Here is a 19,092-nt window from a genome sequence, read left to right as displayed (position 1 = left end):
GTGGTCCCAGCTCAGGAGACTGAGATGGGAGGATCATTGAGCCCAGGAAGTCAAGGCTGCAGTGAGCCATGATCACACCACTGTACTCCAGCTAGGGCAACAGAGCAAGACACTGTCTCAAAAAAAAAAAAAAATGAGGATGGCCGGGCGTGGTGGCTCACACCTGTAATCCTAGCACTTTGGGAGGCCAAGGTGGGTGGATTACCTGAGGTAGGAGTTCGAGACCAGCCTGGCCAACATGGAGTGCCCGTCTCTACTAAAAATATAAAACTTAGCAGGGCATGATGGTGCGTGCCTGTAGTCCCAGCTACTCTGGAGGCTAAGGCAGGAGAATCATTTGAAGCCAGGAGGTGGAGGTTGCAGTGAGCTGAGATTGTGCCACTGCACTCCAGCCCGGGTAACAGAGGGAGACTGTCTCAAAAAAAAAAAAAAAAAAGAGGGCCCTTTCCTGTTAGGGGAGAGCTGTGCAAGGTAAGGGTCTCAGACGCCGTTTCTTGTTTTCATCATATAGACAGAACAGCCGTGCTGCAAAGATGGTCAATGTACCTAAAACCTGAAGAGCCTTCTGTAAGAAGTGTGGCAAGCATCAGCCTCACAAAGTGACACAGTATAAGAAGAGCAAGGATTCCTTGTATGCCCAGGGAAAGAGGTGCTATGATCGGAAGCAGAGTAGCCATGGTGGGCAGACAAAGCCAATTTTCTGGAAGAAGGCTAAGACCACAAAGAAGGTTGTGCTAAGGCTGGAATGTGTTGAGCCTAACTGCAGATCCAAGAGGATGCTGGCCATTAAGAGATGCAAGCATTTTGAACTGGAAGGAGATAAGAGAAAGGGCCAAGTGATCCAGTTCTAAACTTTGGGAAATTTTTCTTTTGATTTGAAGAGAAAATGCTGAAGCCATAGAAAAATTACCTGTAGGAAAATAAATACAGTGATATTCTTTAAAAAAAAAAATGAGGATAACCATTAACCACATCAAGGGATAATCAGGCAGATCAACTGACTGTGAATATGAAGAACCCAGTGTAGAATGGGCACAGCAATGCCCAGTGCTTCTGGAGAAAGTAAGCCTAAGGGGTGGGGAAGGATCCCAGCTGGTCCGTGCAGCCTGGAATACACATGCGTGTTGGGGACTGTCTGGCCTGGAACAACCAAGAAAGCCCCCCAGAGTATAGGCCTGCCTGGGGCATTCACTGCCCCTCCCAGCCACCCCAAGCCTGAAGGCTTCACGGCTCCTACCCCTCCCCATTGCCTGTCCAACCCTCCTGCCCACCCCCAATGCCAGTGGACAAGTCTAGGGCTATTGACTGGGATCCCAATGCCATGCCCCAAATGGAGACTTCCTGGCCCAGCAGGACTCACAGGAGCTTAGAGGACCAAGGAGAAAAAACTGTTGCACTCATGTACACATGCACATGCGAACACATGCATGCACACACACAGAGGGACACAGAACCAGCCAGGCACACACGTGCAACCATGGCCGGCAACCAACCTTCCCTCCCTCCCTCCCTCCCTCCCCACTTCCTTCTTTCCCTCCCTCCCCCTTTCCTTCCTTTCTTACTTCCCTCCCTCCCCCTCCCCCTCTTCCTCCCTTCCCCTCCCCCTCTCCCTCCCTCCCTCCCTTCCCTCCTTCCCCCGCCCTTTCTCCATCTCCCCCTCAGTCCCTCCTCCCACTTCCTTCCCTACCTTCTCTTCTACCCCCTCCCCCATCCCCACTCCCTTCCCTCAGACTACTCTGCCTGGCTTACTATGCCAGAGTGTGCATAACCTCTGTGGTATCCACAGGATACCTAGAAATGCCCCCAGCCTCTCCTTCTGGGTCCAGAATAAGCAGATGCCTTGGGGGTAGTATTGGGGTGGGGGTATTCAGTCACCCCTGCTCCCCTCATAGCCTCCAGTCCTGTGCCTGGCACCCACTGCTTTGGGGTTTCTATTTATACCTAGCTCTTTCACCAGACTAGCAAAGGCAAGTTTGCATCCTGGCTGCACTCCAGCCTAACTCTGTGACCTCAGGCAGGCCATTGGACATGGCTGGCCAAAGTTTTCTCATCTCTAAAATGGGGCTGTCATGCCTTTTTTTTTTCTTTAGAGACAGGGTCTCATTCTGTCACCCAGGCTGGAGGTGGTGGTGCCACCATGGCTCACTGCAGCCTTGAACTCCTGGGCTCAAGTGATCCTCCCACTTCAGCCTCCCAAGTAACTGAAACTATAGGCATTGGCCAGGCGCGGTGGCTTACGCCTGTAATCCCAGCACTTTGGGAGGCCGAGGTGGGCAGATCACGAGGTCAGGAGATCGAGACCATCCTGGCTAACATGGTGAAACCCCGTCTCTACTAAAAATACAAAAAATTAGCCAGCCGTGGTGGCGGGTGCCTGTAGTCCCAGCTACTCGGGAGGCTGAAGTGGAAGAATGGCGTGAACCCTAGAGGCAGACCTTGCAGTGAGCCAAGATCGCGCCACTGCATTCCAGCCTGGGTGACAGAGCGAGACTCCGTCTCGAAAAAAAAAAAAAAAGAAACTATAGGCATGTGCCACCACACCTGGCTAATTTTTAAAAATTTTTTGAAGAGACAAGGTCTCGCTCTGTTGCCCAGGCTGGTTTCAAACTCCTAGTGTCATGCCTTTCTTACTGGGTGTGGTGGGAAGATCTTGAATGAAACGCAACTAGCACGGTGCTTGTCTGCTTACTCACTCTCATCCTCCAAGGACAGAGCTGGCCTTCCTCTCTGGGGACAAGTGCCCCTGGACAGCCCCTAGGGATGGCTGAATGCACAGATAGCCCAGCTAGTTCCCCTCCCTCCTCTTTAGCCCAGAGGAGGAGGTATTGGGTGGGCTGCCCCCACTCAAAGTAGTTTCATCGCTTACTGCCTGGGACCTCACCTGCAGGGTCATCCCTGTTGGGCACCCACCTCCCTTCCACCCCATCTATCCTCTACCTGCTCAACTCCTGCATCTGCAAGGCCTGGAGGGTCTCTTGCTCCCTGCCCCCATTTTCCCATCTTTGTCCTGAACCCCACCTGCCTTCTCTTTCACAATCCCCTCTCTTGCCAGGGTGTGGCTCCCATGTGGGCCTGTGGTCCACAAGCCTACCCAGTTCCCTTCATCCCCTCTTCTGCTTTCAGGTCCCCAGCCCAGGCTGCCTCCATCCCACCCCACCAAGCTGGAAGACCAGCACAATTCAGACAGGACTTGTGTCCCAGCTACCCCTGGCCCCTCAGTTTCCTCATCTGTAATTTAAGAATAACAATGCTGCCGGGCGCGGTGGCTCACGCCTGTAATCCCAGCACTCTGGGAGGCCAAGGCGGGCGGATCACGAGGTCAGGAGATCGAGACCATCCTGGCTAACACGGTGAAACCCCGTCTCTACTAAAAATACAAAAAATTAGCCGGGCGTAGTGGCGGGTGCCTGTAGTCCCAGCTACTCGGGAGCCTGAGGCAGGAGAATGGCGTGAACCTGGGAGGCAGAGCTTGCAGTGAGCCGAGATTGCGCCACTGCACTCCAGCCTGGGCGACAGAGCCAGACTCCGTCTCAAAAAAAAAAAAAAAAAAAAAGAATAAAAATGCCGGCTGGGCGCGGTGGCTCACGCCTGTAATCCCAGCACTTTGGGAGGCTGAGGCGGGTGGATCACGAGGTCAGGAGATCAAGACCATCCTGGCTAACATGGTGAAACCCCGTCTCTACTAGAAAAAAATAGAAAAAAATTAGCCGGGCGTGGTTGCGGGCGCCTGTAGTCCCAGCTACTCCGGAGGCTGAGGCAAGAGAATGGCGTGAACCCAGGAGGTAGAGGTTGCAGTGAGCCGAGATCATGCCACTGCACTCCAACCTGGGCGACAGAGCAAGACTCTGTCTCAAAAAAAAAAAAAGAAAAGAATAAAAATACCATTCAGGTGCAGTGGTTCATGCCTATAATTCCAGCACTTTGGGAGACAGGAGGACTTCTTGAGCCCAGGAGTTTGAGACCAGCCCGGGCAATATAGTGAGACCCTATCTGTACAAAAATTTTAAAAATTACCTGGGTGCGGTGGCACACACCTATGGTCCCAGCTATTCAGGAGGCTGAGGTTGGAGGATCACTTGAGCCTGGGAGGTCAAGGCTGCAGTGAGCTGTGATCATGCTACTGCACTCCAGTCTAAGCGACATGGCAAGACCCTGTCTCAAAAAAACAAAAACACAACCTATAATGGTGCATTGTAGGACTAAATTAGAAAACCTATGTATCAGTCGGGTGCAGTGGTTCGTACCTATAATCTCAGCACTTTGGGAGGCCAAGGTGAGTGGATCACCTGAGGTCAGGAGATTGAGACCAGCCTGACCAACATGGTGAAACCCCCTCTCTACTAAAAATACAAAAATTAGCTGGGTGTGGTGGCAGGTGCCTGTAATCCCAACTACTCAGGAGGCTGAGGCAGGAGAATCTCTTGAATCCAGGAGGCGGAGGTTGCAGTGAGCCAAGATCATGACATTGCACTCCAGCCTGAGTGCAATGAAAAAAAGAAAAAGAAAACCTATGTATCTGGCATACAGGTCAATATAAACAACAGGAAAGGATGGATAAATAAATGAACTAGATCTGGAGTCTGCTCCCCCATTACAATGTCCCTATGAAGCCCCACTTTTAGAGGCAGGCTGGCTGGGGGAGGTCAGCCGAGGGTGGCTCAGAAAGAGGGAGGAGGCTGACTCAGGTGCCAGGATGAGGCCTTGGGAGGTCCAGCGGGGCTTTCTCTGACTCAGGAAGTCTAGAGCAGTAGCCCAGGGCCTGCCCTGTGCCTGGGACCCAAGGTCCTTAGCTTTCAGCAGAGGATCCAGGCAGGACCACTGCCAGCCCAAAGGCACCACTCTCTGCAGACAGAGCCCTGGGCCAGGACACCTGACTTGGGAGGAGAGCATGTGCTGGATTTCAGGAGCTAGATGCTACTCTGGCTGGACATCCTGTGCCTGGCAGGAATCCGGCGCCCCTAGTGACTCTGAGGATGGCAAAGGGGCTTATGTTTCTCCAGGCCAACTCCCCACTCAGCAACTTGCCCAGTGCTCATGGCCTCCAGGCCCGGTCCTCCCCAGGCTTCATGCCCCCTCACCCCTTAGCACTGACTGTCTCAGCACGGATGGTCATAAAGCAGGGTTGATGTCAGGCTTTGACCAAAGGTCAGGAGATTGAGAAGAATGACATCGCAGCTCAGCACAAGCAACGGGGACGATTAAACAGTAGCCGTCCTTGTTTGAAAACCCATCAGAGCTGTTTCCTGTGCTGCTACACCCCACTCAGGTCACAGCTTGCTGACGCCTTCTTGGGTTTCTACCCACCCCCATTCCTGTTTGAAACGCCTGTTCTTTTATTCTTATTTGTGGCAATTTAGCCCTCCTGCCCTGCCTCTGCAAATCAGATATGTCTCCATTTCGGAGCCCACTCAGGCAGCTTGCTAAACTAGGGGCAACTATCAATGCAGACTGCAACTTTCAACTACAGTTTATCTTTGAACAAGCTGCAACCATTCTTACACAGTATTCCCTTGTCCACCCACACAGACACATGGACAAAGGATGGTAGAAAGATTTATTCTTCTGGAATTTTTTTCTTCTTCCTCATGCATTTGGTCACTTTCCCATCTCATGTTTAATTTGTTAAAGCCAATCTCAGACACATTTTGGATCATGAACACCTGTCACAGGTTTATCATAAGTTGGGAACAAGTTTAGGAAAACAAAAGGGAACAAGTTTAGGAAAACAAAACACAATCGAGTCCTCCAGCATTGCGGGAAAAGCTGTGTCATGCAGTGATTTGGAGCACGGATACTCAGCCAGATGGCCTGGGTTGCAATCCTGGTTTTGCCTCTTTGTAGCTGTGTGACCTTGAGCAAGTTTACTTAACCTCTCCGTGCCTCAGCTTCTCACTTGTGAACAGCAGATAATAATAGCACTCACTTCACGGTTTTGTTGTGCCTGAAATCCAATTTAATCCAAACTACATGTATTAATTTTAATTTTAATTTTTGTAGGGGGAGTGTCTTGCTGTGTTGCCCAGGCTGGTCTTAAACTCCCAGCTTCAAAAGATCCTCCCACCTCAGCCTCCCAAGTAGCTGGGATTACAGATGCACTCAACCACACCCAGGTAAATGTTTTATGTTTTGTAGAGACAGGGTCTCATTATGTTGCCCAGGCTGGTCTCAAACTCCTGGGTTTAAGCAATTCTTCCGTCCTCAGCCTCCTGAGTAGCTGGGATTACAGACGTGAGGCACCGCACCCAGCCTTAAATGAATTAATACATGTAAGATCCCGGCCAGGCACGGTGGCTCATGCCTGTAATCCCAGCACTTTGGGAGGCCGAGACGGGCAGATCACGAGGTCAGGAGATGGAGACCATCCTGGCTAACACGGTGAAACCCCCTCTCTACTAAAAATACAAAAAATTAGCCAGGCGTGGTGGCGGGCGCCTGTAGTCCCAGCTACTTGGGAGGCTGAGGCAGGACAATGGCGTGAACCTGGGAGGTGGAGCTTGCAGTGAGCCGAGATCGGGCCACTGCACTCCAGCCTGGGGGACAGAGCGAGACTCCGTCTCAAAAAAAAAAAAAAAACACACACACACACAAAAAAGCATGTAAGATCCCCAAAGCAGTGCCTAGCACACAATAAGCATGATGTGAGTGTTGGCTGTTATGAGCAAGTTTATATAGGAGAAGGAGGAGGAATGTTAGATAAGGTTGTTTAACTATGTACAGGTCTGGTTAGCTTTACAGGGCTGTAAAGCTGTCACATTCATATCAGCTGCAGGGGTTAAACCTGGGTCACACCAACCGGGACCATCCCTCTAAATTGCCAGGTGTGGGCTGTTCATCAGAAATACCACCTACAGTTTGTTATTTTGTTTTATTTTTTCAGGGGCCTTAGGGTAGCTTACTTTCTCAGACCTCAGCCTATATCCCTGAATGATTATCAGGAAAATGTTTTAATCCAGCAAGGCCTAGGGAATGGGAGATGGCAGAGAGGATGGGAGAGCAGGGGAGCCTGTTCCACCACAGCCAGATGGTGCTTGGCAGAGCAGGAAGAGGACTCTGTGGCCACTAAGCCGGGAGGTGCTCGGCAGTGAGGCCCGGGATGCATCTTGGTCCTGGGCATGGGAACAGCACTCGGTGCAGTCATAGTTCCTGGCTGCTGGCCACACTGTCTTCTGAATCCTTGGCCCACACAGAGCTCCCTCCTTGAGTTCTCAGAGCCCTGGCCAGCCCCAGAACCCTCTGCCCAGCTTTCTGCTGGCCTGACTGTCCTGTGGAGGAGGGGAAGCAGGACTGCAGGAGGATGTGGCCAGACCAAGTTGGAAGCCAAGAGGGGCTTGGCAGCTCCCCAAGGGCTGGCACTGCGCCCCCTCCTCTTCCACTCCCCACTGCCCACGCTGCTCAGGACTCGACACAAGAGCATTCAGTTAATAGAGATGTGGTGGTGTTGCTTGGGAAAAGCCAACCCAAAGACACAAGGTCACCTGACATTTAGCAATGCTATTCAATGGAAATAAAATAGGAGCCATATGTTATCTGAAATTTTCTAGCAGACAGTAAGGAGAAACAGATGAAATCAATTTTAGCAATATATTTAAGAGAACCCAATTTATCTAATGGAACCCTGTGTTACCATTTCAATATTTAATCATATACAAAATTATTAAGATATTTCACATTCTTTTGTTTCATGCTAAGTCTCCTAAATCCTGTGTATATGTTACACTTACCGCCCATATCAATGTGTACTAGCCCCTGCAGGAGAGGAAAAAACTTTTCCTCTACACTCTCTTGTTCTGTGATTGCAGCTTTCAAATTAAACTGACAAAAGACAGATTAACAGGAGAAGAAGTTTATTATGTCTGCATACCGTACCAACAAAGGACGTAGCTGGCTGGTTAAATCGAGTTGAAGGCTTATATACCTAACTTAGTAGGGCAAAGGGAGGGGAAAGAAAGGGCTTCTGTGGGAAAAACAAATAGGTTTCTTTAGCAAAGACAAATGGGGTTTTAAGAGAACCGACAGGTGATAAAGTTTGTGAAATATTTGTCTATATAGGTATGAATGGTCGCTCTGTCTTCTTGGGGCCATGAAACTACCCCTATGACAGAGTTTATGGTAGACTTACTTCCCAGAAGTTACTGCTTTTTGTCAGATAAAGGAAGCTCCTAGGAGGCTTTTTTCTGCATCTGTTGAATCTCAAATGTCTTCAGCTTAAAATAATATTTATGCCAACTCTGGGGCTCCTAGTGGGTTCCCACACATTTCAAGTGCTCAACAGTCATATGCGGCTACCTTATCAGATGGTGCAGGTGCAGAATCATTAAATAATGGAACCCCAGGGCAGGACAGCTCCTGGAGACGCTGGCAAGCATGCCCTCTGCCACCTTCTTCCCCGTGCCTAGCCCGTACTCTGCTTGAGTGTCTCCCAAGCTGGGTGCCCACGACCCCTGCCTCCCCCGCAGCTTCCTCCAGACCAGTGGCTCAGGCTCCGTGGTAGATTGAGTTGTTGATGTTGAGCAGAAATCTCCCTCCCGCCTAAGTGGGCAACCCAACATCTTTCCCAAAGCACTGGCACAAACCCGCCGTGAGGGTGGCTGGCAGGAACCATTGTTGAATTTTACCTAGAGGGTCCGTGTCCAGCAGCAAGTGGGGACAGGAGAATGCTAGGATACAAGGTCGTCCTTGCTGTGCCTTGGCCCAGCGAGTGGTCTCCATGTCCCCTCAGAGGGAGGGTGCATTCTGGCACGTGGCTGAGCGGGTACCCACCAAAACCCTAACGTAGAAAGCCCGGCTCCAGTCACAGCCTGCCTGGGACTGGCCCTGGCCCTGGCTGCCGCTCTCCTTCCCCCAGCTGAATCCTAATAGGAGGCACAGAATCCTAATACAGCCTCCAGGTTTCACAGATGGGGAAACCGAGGCGCGGTTCCCGCGCGTCCACGTTCAGCCCATGCGCGGGCTGAACCCAATTGCAACAAAGTCCCAGGGGCCTCCGGAGAAAACGTGGGAGCCTTCCCGCCCTGGCGGGCCCTTGCCAGCTCTCTGCTTCTCGGACACAGGCGGCGGGCGGGCGCGGGCCTCAGGGACCCGGCCGCTGGGGCGGGAGTCTCCAGGGAACCGTGATGTAACCCAGCGCCCCGGCTTGCAGGAGCGGCCCCCAGGCGCCGCCCGTGGCTTGTTTACTCGACTAGGGGCGCGGGGTGGAGTCGCGGCCACCGGCCCCGCCCCACCCCCCACAGTGCCCGCCCCTGCACCTCCCCCCAACCCCTCCACCCCAACGGCTGGACGGAGCCCCAGGGGCTGTTGGAGGCTTGCGGGTGTTGGTCCTGTTTCTGCCTTAGATGTTCCAAGACCTGGCGCAGTGGCCGAGCCACACGGGTGACTCTGAAAGGGCCTGAGTCCCCCACGAGCTCTCTCAGTCACGGCCCCCAAAGTAGCTCAAAAGAACATTCCAACGAAGTAAAATCCCGGAGCTTGCTATGCCTACGCAGCCTCAGGACAAGGGCCCTCCTATCCGGTCCCCCAGTCGCCGCATCTTCCCGGCCTGTCTCCTGCTCCTGTCTCCTGTTCTGTGATAGCCGGCACCGTGGGGAGCCCTTTTTTGGACTCCCCAAAAGTCTGCCTCAGGGGACAAAAACAGCATTTCCCAGGGGCTCTACTACTCCTGGCACAGAGAAAGAGAGTTTGCTCTTGGCTAGGCAAATTTAACACCCTGGAGGGCTGAAGGGCAGAACTGCTTAGGGGTTGGGGCTCCTCACTTAGGGCAGCGATTCCCAGTACTGGGCTCTTTCCAGCCCCAAGCCAAGGCCTGGCTCACTGGGGCCAGTGGGGAAAAGCAGGGCTCCCTGCACACACAGCACCCTCTCGAACTGGGCTCTCCAGCCAGACACAGGCCTCCCACCCCTAGGGGAGAGCAAGAACAAGGCAGTGTGTGGCCAGATGGTAATGGATGGGAACAGATCTAGAGGGTGCAATGCTGATGCCAGCAAAAACCCCAACAGCTGTGACCTGTGCCCACTGCCAGGGTTTTCTCATCTAGACTCTCCATTCCCTGGTGAGGCAGGCAGGCTGCCTACAGATGAGGGAGCTGAGGCTCAGAGAGAGTAGGGGAGCCTGAGGTCACCCTAGGAAGTTGGCGACAGCTGCGACTAGGACCTAAACCCCTGTGTGCTAGTCTCTCATGCGCTTTTTTTTTTAATGGACAGTACAAGATGAACATACTTCATGCAATCTTGAGAGCCCAAGAGCCCTGTGACTGGGAGCAGTCCAGGAGGGCTTTCTGGATGAGAGGCCAGGCCTCAGCTAGATGAGGGAGGAGGGGCACGATTTGGAGAGAGAGGTGTGAGGTGAGAAGGCTTCTCTGAGGTGGGAAACAGGAAGAAAGGGGATGGGCTGGGTGGGATAGCACTCACCTGTAATCCCAGCACTTTGGGAGGCTGGGGAAGGGGATTGTTTCAGACCAGTTTGGGCAATATAGTGAGACCACCATCTCTACCAAAAATAAAAAATGTGGCACGTGCCTGTGGTCCCAGCTACCTGAGAGGCTGACATGGGAGGATTGCTTGGGCCCTGGAGGTCAAGGCTGTAATGAGCCATGATCGTGCCACTGCACTCCTGTCTGGGTGACAGAGTGAGACCTTGTCTCAAAAAAAAGAAGAAAGGGGAGGTTAACCTGGGAAGAGAACAGCCCGGGAGCTGCAGGAAGTAAGGGGGCAAAAGATCTCGCCAAAGAAGAGGGTCTGGGGGTCAGTCAGGGAGGAGGCCAGCCAGGGTCAAGAGAAGTTCCTGGGGAGGGGGTGTGCTGGGCAGATGCAGGATTGGAGACTACTGGTATTGGGGGCAGCATTTCCAGTCCAGCCTTCCACTGCAGACTCTAGCATTTCCCAGCCCTCTGGCTTTGGGTATGTTATCTTCCCTCTGTGGGCCTCAGTTTCCTCATTTATAAGATGGAGATCAGCTCCCCACGCTGCCCATGGCTGAGAAGGTGCTTTGTGACTGGCTTTACATACTTGAGGGTGTGAGGGACTCATATACCAATGTGACGGATAGGCTGGAGTCAGGGGAGACCTCTCCATGGGGCTTCTCCCTGCCATGTATTCCCTGCCGTTACAGAGAGAGGCCTCATACACTTGTTCCCTCCAACTCTGCCGGCATGTTGGGGAGGCCCCTAGGCTTAGTAAATATTTGTGTCTCTGCTCTAGTTGGTGGCTGCTGGAACATTCTGTCCTGCTTCTCATTCATCTAGGCTTCTGCCTCAGGCTGCGAAGTTACTGCAAGAGATCAAGAGCCCAGGGTGGGAACTTCTAGGTCCTTCGCCAGCCCCCCTCCTGCCTACTCCTTCTGAGCCCCAGTTTATTCCTGGAGTTCAGAACCCTGTGCTAGGCCCTGTGCACTTTGGGAGGCTGAGGCAGGTGGATCACCTGAGGTCAGGAGTTCGAGACCAGCCTGGCCAACGTGGTGAAACCCCATCTCTACTAAAAATACAAAAATTAGCCAGGCGTGGTGGCATGTGCCTATAGTCATAGTCCCAGCTACTTGGGAGGGCGAGGCAGGAGAATTGCTTGAACCTGGGAGGTGGAGGTTGCCAGTGAGCCGAGATTGTGCCATTGCACTCCAGCCTGGGCAACAGAGTGAGACTCCGTTTCAAAAAAAAAAAAAAAAAAAGAAAGAAAGGAAAGGAAGAGAGAGAGAGACATGTGACTCTAAAGAACCTCTCTGGGCATGGTGGCTCATGCCTGTAATCCCAGCACTTTGGGAGCCCAAGATAGGAGGATTGCTTAAGCCCAGGAGTTTGAGAACAACCTGGGCAACATAGTGAGACCCTATCTCTAGTTTTAAAAAGAAAACCTCTCCTTTTGCTGTGAGAAGAGCTAGGACATTGGGTCCGAATATTAGCTCAGTAGCTGGCCTGATGTGTGGTTTTGGTTGAGTCCCACTACTTTTCTGAGCTTATTTCCTCATTCCTGAAAAGGTGGTGAAATGGTTTGGACCAGTGCCTGGCACTTACTAAGCTGTTTTCTTCCTTAGCCTTCCTTCCATGCCTCTGCACTGTCTTCCTAGAAGTTTGGGCCTGCCCTATTTAACCAATTAAATTAACAAGGATAAGAAGTTTCCGACTTTTATTGGGTACTCTATACAGTGCTATGCTGGTAAATGTTAAAAACCAGCTCTACATACATTTTTTTAAAGTTCTAGGCCAGGCGCAGTGGCTCATGCCTGTAATCCCAGCATTCTGGGAGGCCGAGGCAGGTGGATCACCTGAGGTCAGGAGTTCGAGACTAGTCTGACCAATATGGTGAAACCCCATCTCTACTAAAAATACAAAAATTAGCTGGGTGTTCAAGGTGGCACGCACCTGTAGTCCTAGCTACTCAAAAGGCTGAGATAGGAGAATCACTTGAATCTGAGAGGCAGAGGTTGCAGTGAGCTGAGATCACACCACTGCACTCCAGCCTGGGCAATAGAGTGAGGCTACATCTAAAATAAAATAAAATAAAATAAAAGTTCTGTTTTGAAGTGTTTGCCCTATTTCCGTGCTGTTAATACTCACCATGGCCATTTCTTTTTTTCTTTTTTTCTTTTTTTTTTTTTTTTTGAGACAAGTTTTGCTCTTGTTGCCTAGGCCGGAGTGCAATGGCAAGATCTTGGCTTACTCCAACCTCAACCTCCCGGGTTCAAGCTATTCTCCTGCCTCAGCCTGCTGAGTAGCTGGGACTACAAGCGTCCACCACCACACCCAGCTAATTTTTGTATTTTAGTAGAGACGGGTTCGCCACATTGGCCAGGCTGGTCTCGAACTCCTGACATCAGATGATCCACCAGCCTCGGCCTCCCAAAGTGCTGGAATTATAGACGTGAGCTACCGCGCCCGGCCCACCATGGCCATTTCAAAGCTACCAACATGACATCACAGAAAGTGAACTGTGACCTAGTGAGAGCTGGCAGGCCACAACACAGCACTGCCTGTGGGATTTGCTACATAATTTGCAGGGCCCAATACAAAATGAAATTGCAGGTTCCCTGTTCAAAATGCATGGGGGAATGTCTTCCCTTTTTTCCATGATGCCTCTCACAACCTGTCATGGTGTTGCGTTTTTTGGTAATTTACACTTAATGTTCTTACTCCCTCCAGCTCGGGACACGCACAGGGCAAGAGCGGACCTTCACAGATCGGGGAGGTGGCACATGTGGAACCTAGTAACTACCAGGCTCCCCCTTCCAGCAGCCACCAGACTTATTGGGAAGTAGAAGCAGGCATCTTCCCTTCCTAAAGGCCCACAGTCCCAACTATGTCCCAACCTCATAGCCAGGAGGCACTAGGGACTGGGATGGGAGTGGAGAGAGGCTCACCCTCCCTAAGCCACCCACTGAACATGGCATATTGCTGCCAGCCTGGGACAGGACGGCCACCACCTGTCCGCTCTGACACTGTGGGGTGCATGTACTCGGCCCTGGCGCACCCACCCCCACCCAGGCCCTCAAGGGAGCAAAGGGTGGCAGTGTTACAGGGCAGGGGTGACAAGGGGGCTGGGTGGCACTGGGGCACCAGAGGTTGAGGGAGTGGATAGCCAAGAACTCATTCCAGGGAAGCATGGAGGTGGCAGGAGGCATGACCATGCTTCAGGCCAAGGTTCCAAGCCCTCAGCACGTGCTACATGACCCCATTGGACTTCACTTACAAAAGACAAATTTGGCCGGGCATGATGGCTTACACTTGTAATCCCAGCACTCTGGGAGGCCGAGACAGGTGGATCACCTGAGGTCAGGAGTTCAAGACCAGCCTGGCCAAGATGGTGAAACCCCGTTTCTACTGAAAATACAAAAATTAGCCGGGCATGGTGGCACGTGCCTGTAATCCCAGCTCCAGCTACTCAGAGGCTGAGGCAGGATAATCGTTTGAACCCAGGAGGCAGAGGTTGCAGTGAGCCAAGATTGCGCCACTGCACTCCAGCCTGGGTGACAGAGCAAGACTCTGTCTCAAAAAAAAAAAAAAAAAAAAAGACAAATTCAAAGTTAAATTACGAAGAATTTCAAAGTACTGCTTGGTCCTAGTGCATTCAACCAAGCTTGGTTGGGCCCTTCCAAGTGCAGGGCTCTGTCTGTGGGCTGCACTGAAGGGGGCCTTACTATATGTGTTATCCAAGTGAGATAAGAATGGGCGGGCAGGTTGGCTGGGCATGGTGGCACACGCCTGTAATCCCAGCACTTTGGGAGGCCGAGGCGGGTGAATCAGCTGAGGTCAGGAGATCGAGACCAGCCTGATCAACATGGTGAAACCCTGTCTCTACTAAAAATACAAAAATTAGCCAGGCATCATGGCATGCACCTATAATTCCAGCTACTCAGGAGGCTAAGGCAGGAGAATTGCTTGAACCCGGGAGGCAGAGGTTGCAGTGAGCCGAGATTGCACCACTGCACTCCAGCCTGGGTGACAGAGTGAGACTCCATCTCAAAAAAAAAAAAAAAAAAAAAAAAAGAATGGCCCAGCAGGATCATTCCTTAGGAACTTTAGTCTTTTAGTCCCCACATTAGAGAAACCTGGGTGCCTTGAGGGAAGTAAAGGCCAGGAGACTCACCTCCCTCCTCAGAAATCTCCCCTACTTTGGGGAAGCATGCACGCAACTTGGCAAAAACTTGTCAAACAAAAAAATACAGCCTTTGTTACAAAAATTTATCATCCACCATCTGCACCATTGCTTCCATTTTTATATCTGCATGGTGCCGCTTTTCTCTTTTTGAGAAATACTTTCCAAAAATTGATCTTTTGTTTCTAAACAGGTGAAAGATAACATTTTGAAACACTCAATTCACTGCCCATCTGTGCAATGTATAATTGGTTGCATTCGTTGGTCTAGAGAATACCCACAACTGTAAAAGTTTTCTCCATACTGATATTTGTCCTGGGGATTGAAGCCAAATTATTGACCTAGTTTTAGTAAATCTAGAACAACAGCTTTTTGGCTTAAGAAATATTTCCATGTATCAAGAATAATCATTCCCTTGACATGAATGAGTGATGGCCCAGGCATCAACTTCCTGACAAAGGGAATTTGAAAGGGGCGCTTCTCAAACCACGCTGGCCCCAGTCCAGGAAGGTATAGTTTCCATTTCTCAGGAGTGGCCAGATGCTCTGGGCCAGCTGCTGGAAGGGGTGTCTCACCAGGGAAGAGGGCTGCAAATGTGGGCAGAGGACGAGACGCCCCCACAGCCTGTTGATGCAAGCAGCCCCACTCTGCATACCCCCAGCTCTGTCCAGATGGTAATCCCGCTGCTGGGAGCCCAGGCCCAGTCCATGGCTCTCACGACTGTGTTGCATTGTGAAAGAGGGGCAGGAGCCTCACTGGGGCAGGTCAGCACTCGCAGAAACATACAGACATACAGGCAGGAAGCAGCCGGGGAACCTTGTCCTGAAGTGTGTGCAGGTGCAGTGGACACAAACCACCTCCATGTCATGTTGATAAAAGCCACATGGTGAAGGAATAGTGGGCCTTCTCCAGCATGTTCTTCTATAGGTTTCCCCACAGAAATTCAAACCATAGGCTGGGCGCCATGGCGCATGCCTGTAATCCCAGCACTTTGGGAGGCTAAAGCTGGAAAGATTGTTTGAGCCCAGGAGTTGAAGACCAGCCTGAGCAACATAGTGAGAGCCCCCCTCTCTACAAACATTTTTTTTTTTTAATTAGCCGGCCATGGTGGCACGTGCCTGTAGTCCTAGCTACTGGGGAGGCTAAGGCTGGGGGATCACTTGAACCTGAGAGGTCAAAGTTGCAGTGAGCCGTGGCCATGCCACTGTACTCCAGCCTGGGCGACAGAGCGAGACCCTGTCTCAAAAAAAAAGAAAAAAATAAGAGAGAAACTCAAACCATAGGCTGTTTGAGTCTAAACCTGGCCCTGTGTACTCCTTAGTGATTTTGGGCAAATCCCAGGGCGTATCTGAGCCTCACTTTCTCCATGTGTAAAATGGGAACATGATGCATATCTTCAGGATTGAGTTGAGTATTAAACAAGTTGCCTGTGTTTATGTTCATGTGTAGATGTTGGACACAGAGCTGGCGCTCAATACCACAGGATGGAAACAGGGTGGCTATTATTATCATTAGCAATCAGATAGTAGAGAGAAGGTCTGACTCACTTCTGTGTGCTTTTTCTGGTACACAGGATGTGGTACTGGGAACTGTGGATGGAACTCTTGGGCCTTGGCGGGCTGTGTTGAGAGAGTGGTTTGTGGCAACGTGGTAGGGAAAAGTAGGTGACTGTGCTGGGCCTTTGCTGGCCTTCTTCCCCAGGAAACAGAACTGTGGGGGGCAGGGACGGTGGCAATGTGGAGGAAGCTCATCCTTAGCCAGCCCCCTCATTTCATAGATGGAGAAACTGTGTGTCAACCCATGATGAACTCATTACACCAACCTCTACTGGCCTCAGAGTAATTTGTGGAACTCCAAAATTTTGGAGCCCCAAAAACTGGAGATGCAAACCCTGGGTGCCTGTTCAGATTCCCCCAGCAATCTGCTTCATTTCTCTTGATTGGCATAAGACCAGTGCCAGGTCACTCCTCCGTTTTTAGAACTGGATAACATTCCACATCAAAAGGTATGAAACTGGCTACTAAGGAGTTCGGTGATGAAACACAAAAGTATGGATGAGTTAGCTCCCCGCACCTGCCAGGTGAAACCTGACCTATGAGAAACAGGAGATGGGAAGGAACTGGGAAGGTAAGTTCTCCCTCCTTTTTCTCTCCTTGGACTGCCCCAAGGTGCAGTTCCCTGCATCCCTCTGGACAAGTCCCCATGCAGAGCGACATGCCTGCTGAGCGACCTGCTGTGTCTCACCCAGGCTAGCCATGAAGCTGTGGCCAGCACAGTAGCACATCAGCCACTTTGCATTCCATCTGCCCTGGCCTTACTTCCCTCATTCTTCACTCTCACCATCCTGGGCTGGCATCTCCCAGATAAAGTATTGGCACTGTTCCCGGGGAGCAGCCCTATGCAAACCTATCCCTAAAGGCTGAGGAAGCTGAGAGGCCAAAGACGGAGGCTGACAAATGTAGTTTCTCTGAAAGAAACATTTAATAATAACTTAGGCACAGAAGCCATTGTCTCAGTATCTGCAAGAGGAGATGGTGGATGCCTGCCATTATCCCCCAGACCAAGGGCTTATATACCATAGGGAAAGAATGTGTAGGACAACTGAAGTTGGCCCTGCAGGGAAAGGCAAAAGTATTATGTGAATCTGCCTAAGGGGAGGATTTATGCTCCCCAAAACAAAAAATAAGATTGTTTTGACCTAGGAGCAGGGTTTATGGTAGCAGTAGATAAATTAGAAGTCTTAGAGGCATTCTTTGAACAGGGGTTAATCAGAAGTCAACATGGCAGGTTGGCATCCAAGATGGAGTTGCTTTAGCCTCCACAGCCACCTTAATCCTTGACCCAAGCTCTGTTTTTTAGATGACCCAGGCTAAGATGGGTGGCATTCCAAAATCATTCATATTATAGGATTATTCAACATAAAGGTACTCAATATATAATAGAATTATTCCATCTATTTGGATAAAAGTTTCTGTCCTGCAGAAGAGACATGGGAGGCACTGCCTGAGGAGCAAACCGAATTAACATTTTCCATCCCAGGAAAATACACATAACAAAACAGACATTAGTCACCTTTTTCAGCACCCAGTATCAACCTGGCAACGCTCAACATTCTTCCTGTTGGTCCTTGTTGTCTTTGATCTACTCCAGGTGGGGAAGGATGACCTCCGAAAGATTCACAATGGGATCTCTGGGCAAGGCAAAGAGCAGATAGTCACCCAAGACAGGCCTGTTGAGCTTTCTTCAGGGCTCATTGAACGTAACCAGACAAATAAGGAGGGTTCTTTGAGGTAGGCCTGCTGGACGTCCATCAGCAATTCCTTCTGAGATTCCCTCCACATATACAAACACACACAAAGACAAGGACAGAAGGCCTTCCGAATCAGATACCTAACCAAGAACTCTAAGAGTATCCCTTCCAAACTATCCTATTCTTTGTCTGAGAAATCACCTCAAAATCTTCCTGAATGTGGAGGTCTCCTGAACCAAGACTCTTCCTACTAGTTAGGGAGAGCCAACCACCCCCTGCCAGGAGCCAAACCGAGACACACACCCCACCCTGCAATGGGGCTACAGACACCCTACCATGGAACTACAGAACCAGTCAGGAGAAGGAAGGAGGCATTGGCAGAGCCTAGGATACTCGCCAACCCAGACACCCTGCAACGGGGCTACAGACACCCTGTGACAGGGCTACAGTTGAGGGACATCTCCCCAGGACTGTTTCTCTACTGCAATTAAATCCATGCACATTGGGTCAGCAGCACCCTACCAGTAGAGTACCAGAGTCGGCCCCAAGTCCAAAAGAATTAGGCAGCCGCTTGGGCTGGCCTCTGGATCCATTGCTAGAGAGGGGCCACCAAACCCAGGCAGGTAGCCACAAGGGCAATCCCTGATGAGCCCCCAAATTTGTAACCACACAAGGAGTTCACCTTGACCACTGCCTAGACAGAGCCAATTTATCAAGACAAGGGAATTGCAATAGAGAAAGTGTAATTCACACAGAGCCAGCTGTGCAGGAGACCGGAATTTTATTATTACTCAAATCAGTCTCTTCCAGCATTAAGGGAGCAGTCTCTTCCAGCACTTAAAGACAACTTGGTGGGTTGGGGGAAGCCAGTGAGCCAGGAATGCTGATTGGTCAGAGATGAAATCACAGGGAGTCGAAGCTGTCTTCTTGCACTGAGTCAGTTCCTGGGTGGGGGCCACAAGATCAGATAAGCCAGTTCATCAATCTGGATGGTACCAGCTGATCCATCAAGAAAAGGGTCTGCAAAATATCTCAGACACTGATCTTAGAAGCAATTTAGGGAGGGTCAGAATCTTGTAGCCTCCAGCTGCATGACTCCTAAACCATAATTTCTAATCTTGTGGCTAATGTTAGTCCTACAAAGGCAGTCTAGTCCCCAGGCAAGAAGGTGGTCTGTTCTGGGAAAAGGCTGTTACCATCTGTTTTAAACCGTAAACTATAAACTAAGTTTCTCCCAAAGTTAGCTTAGCCTACACGCAGGAATGA

General features: G+C 50.9%; 1 long non-coding RNA gene and 1 pseudogene across 2 annotated transcripts in view; both read left to right on the top strand.

The window, feature by feature from the left end:
* Positions 1–19,092, top strand: part of LOC100969703 (uncharacterized) — a 61,088-nt gene that overhangs the window by 18,069 nt on the left and 23,927 nt on the right. The window contains exon 2 of one of the 2 annotated variants that reach the window (XR_008621027.2): positions 5,998–6,110. The exons of the other annotated variant lie outside the window; for it this stretch is intronic. This is a non-coding gene — a long non-coding RNA (uncharacterized LOC100969703). The remainder of the gene's footprint in view (positions 1–5,997; positions 6,111–19,092) is intronic. 2 annotated transcript variants of the gene reach the window in all.
* LOC129393933 (large ribosomal subunit protein eL42-like) lies at positions 534–5,989 on the top strand (annotated as a pseudogene).

This window comes from Pan paniscus, chromosome 16 (genome assembly GCF_029289425.2).
Source record: "Pan paniscus chromosome 16, NHGRI_mPanPan1-v2.0_pri, whole genome shotgun sequence".
NCBI lineage: Eukaryota > Metazoa > Chordata > Mammalia > Primates > Hominidae > Pan > Pan paniscus.
Note: the sequence above shows the minus strand (reverse complement) of the source record. Positions and strands in the feature narration are given on the sequence as shown.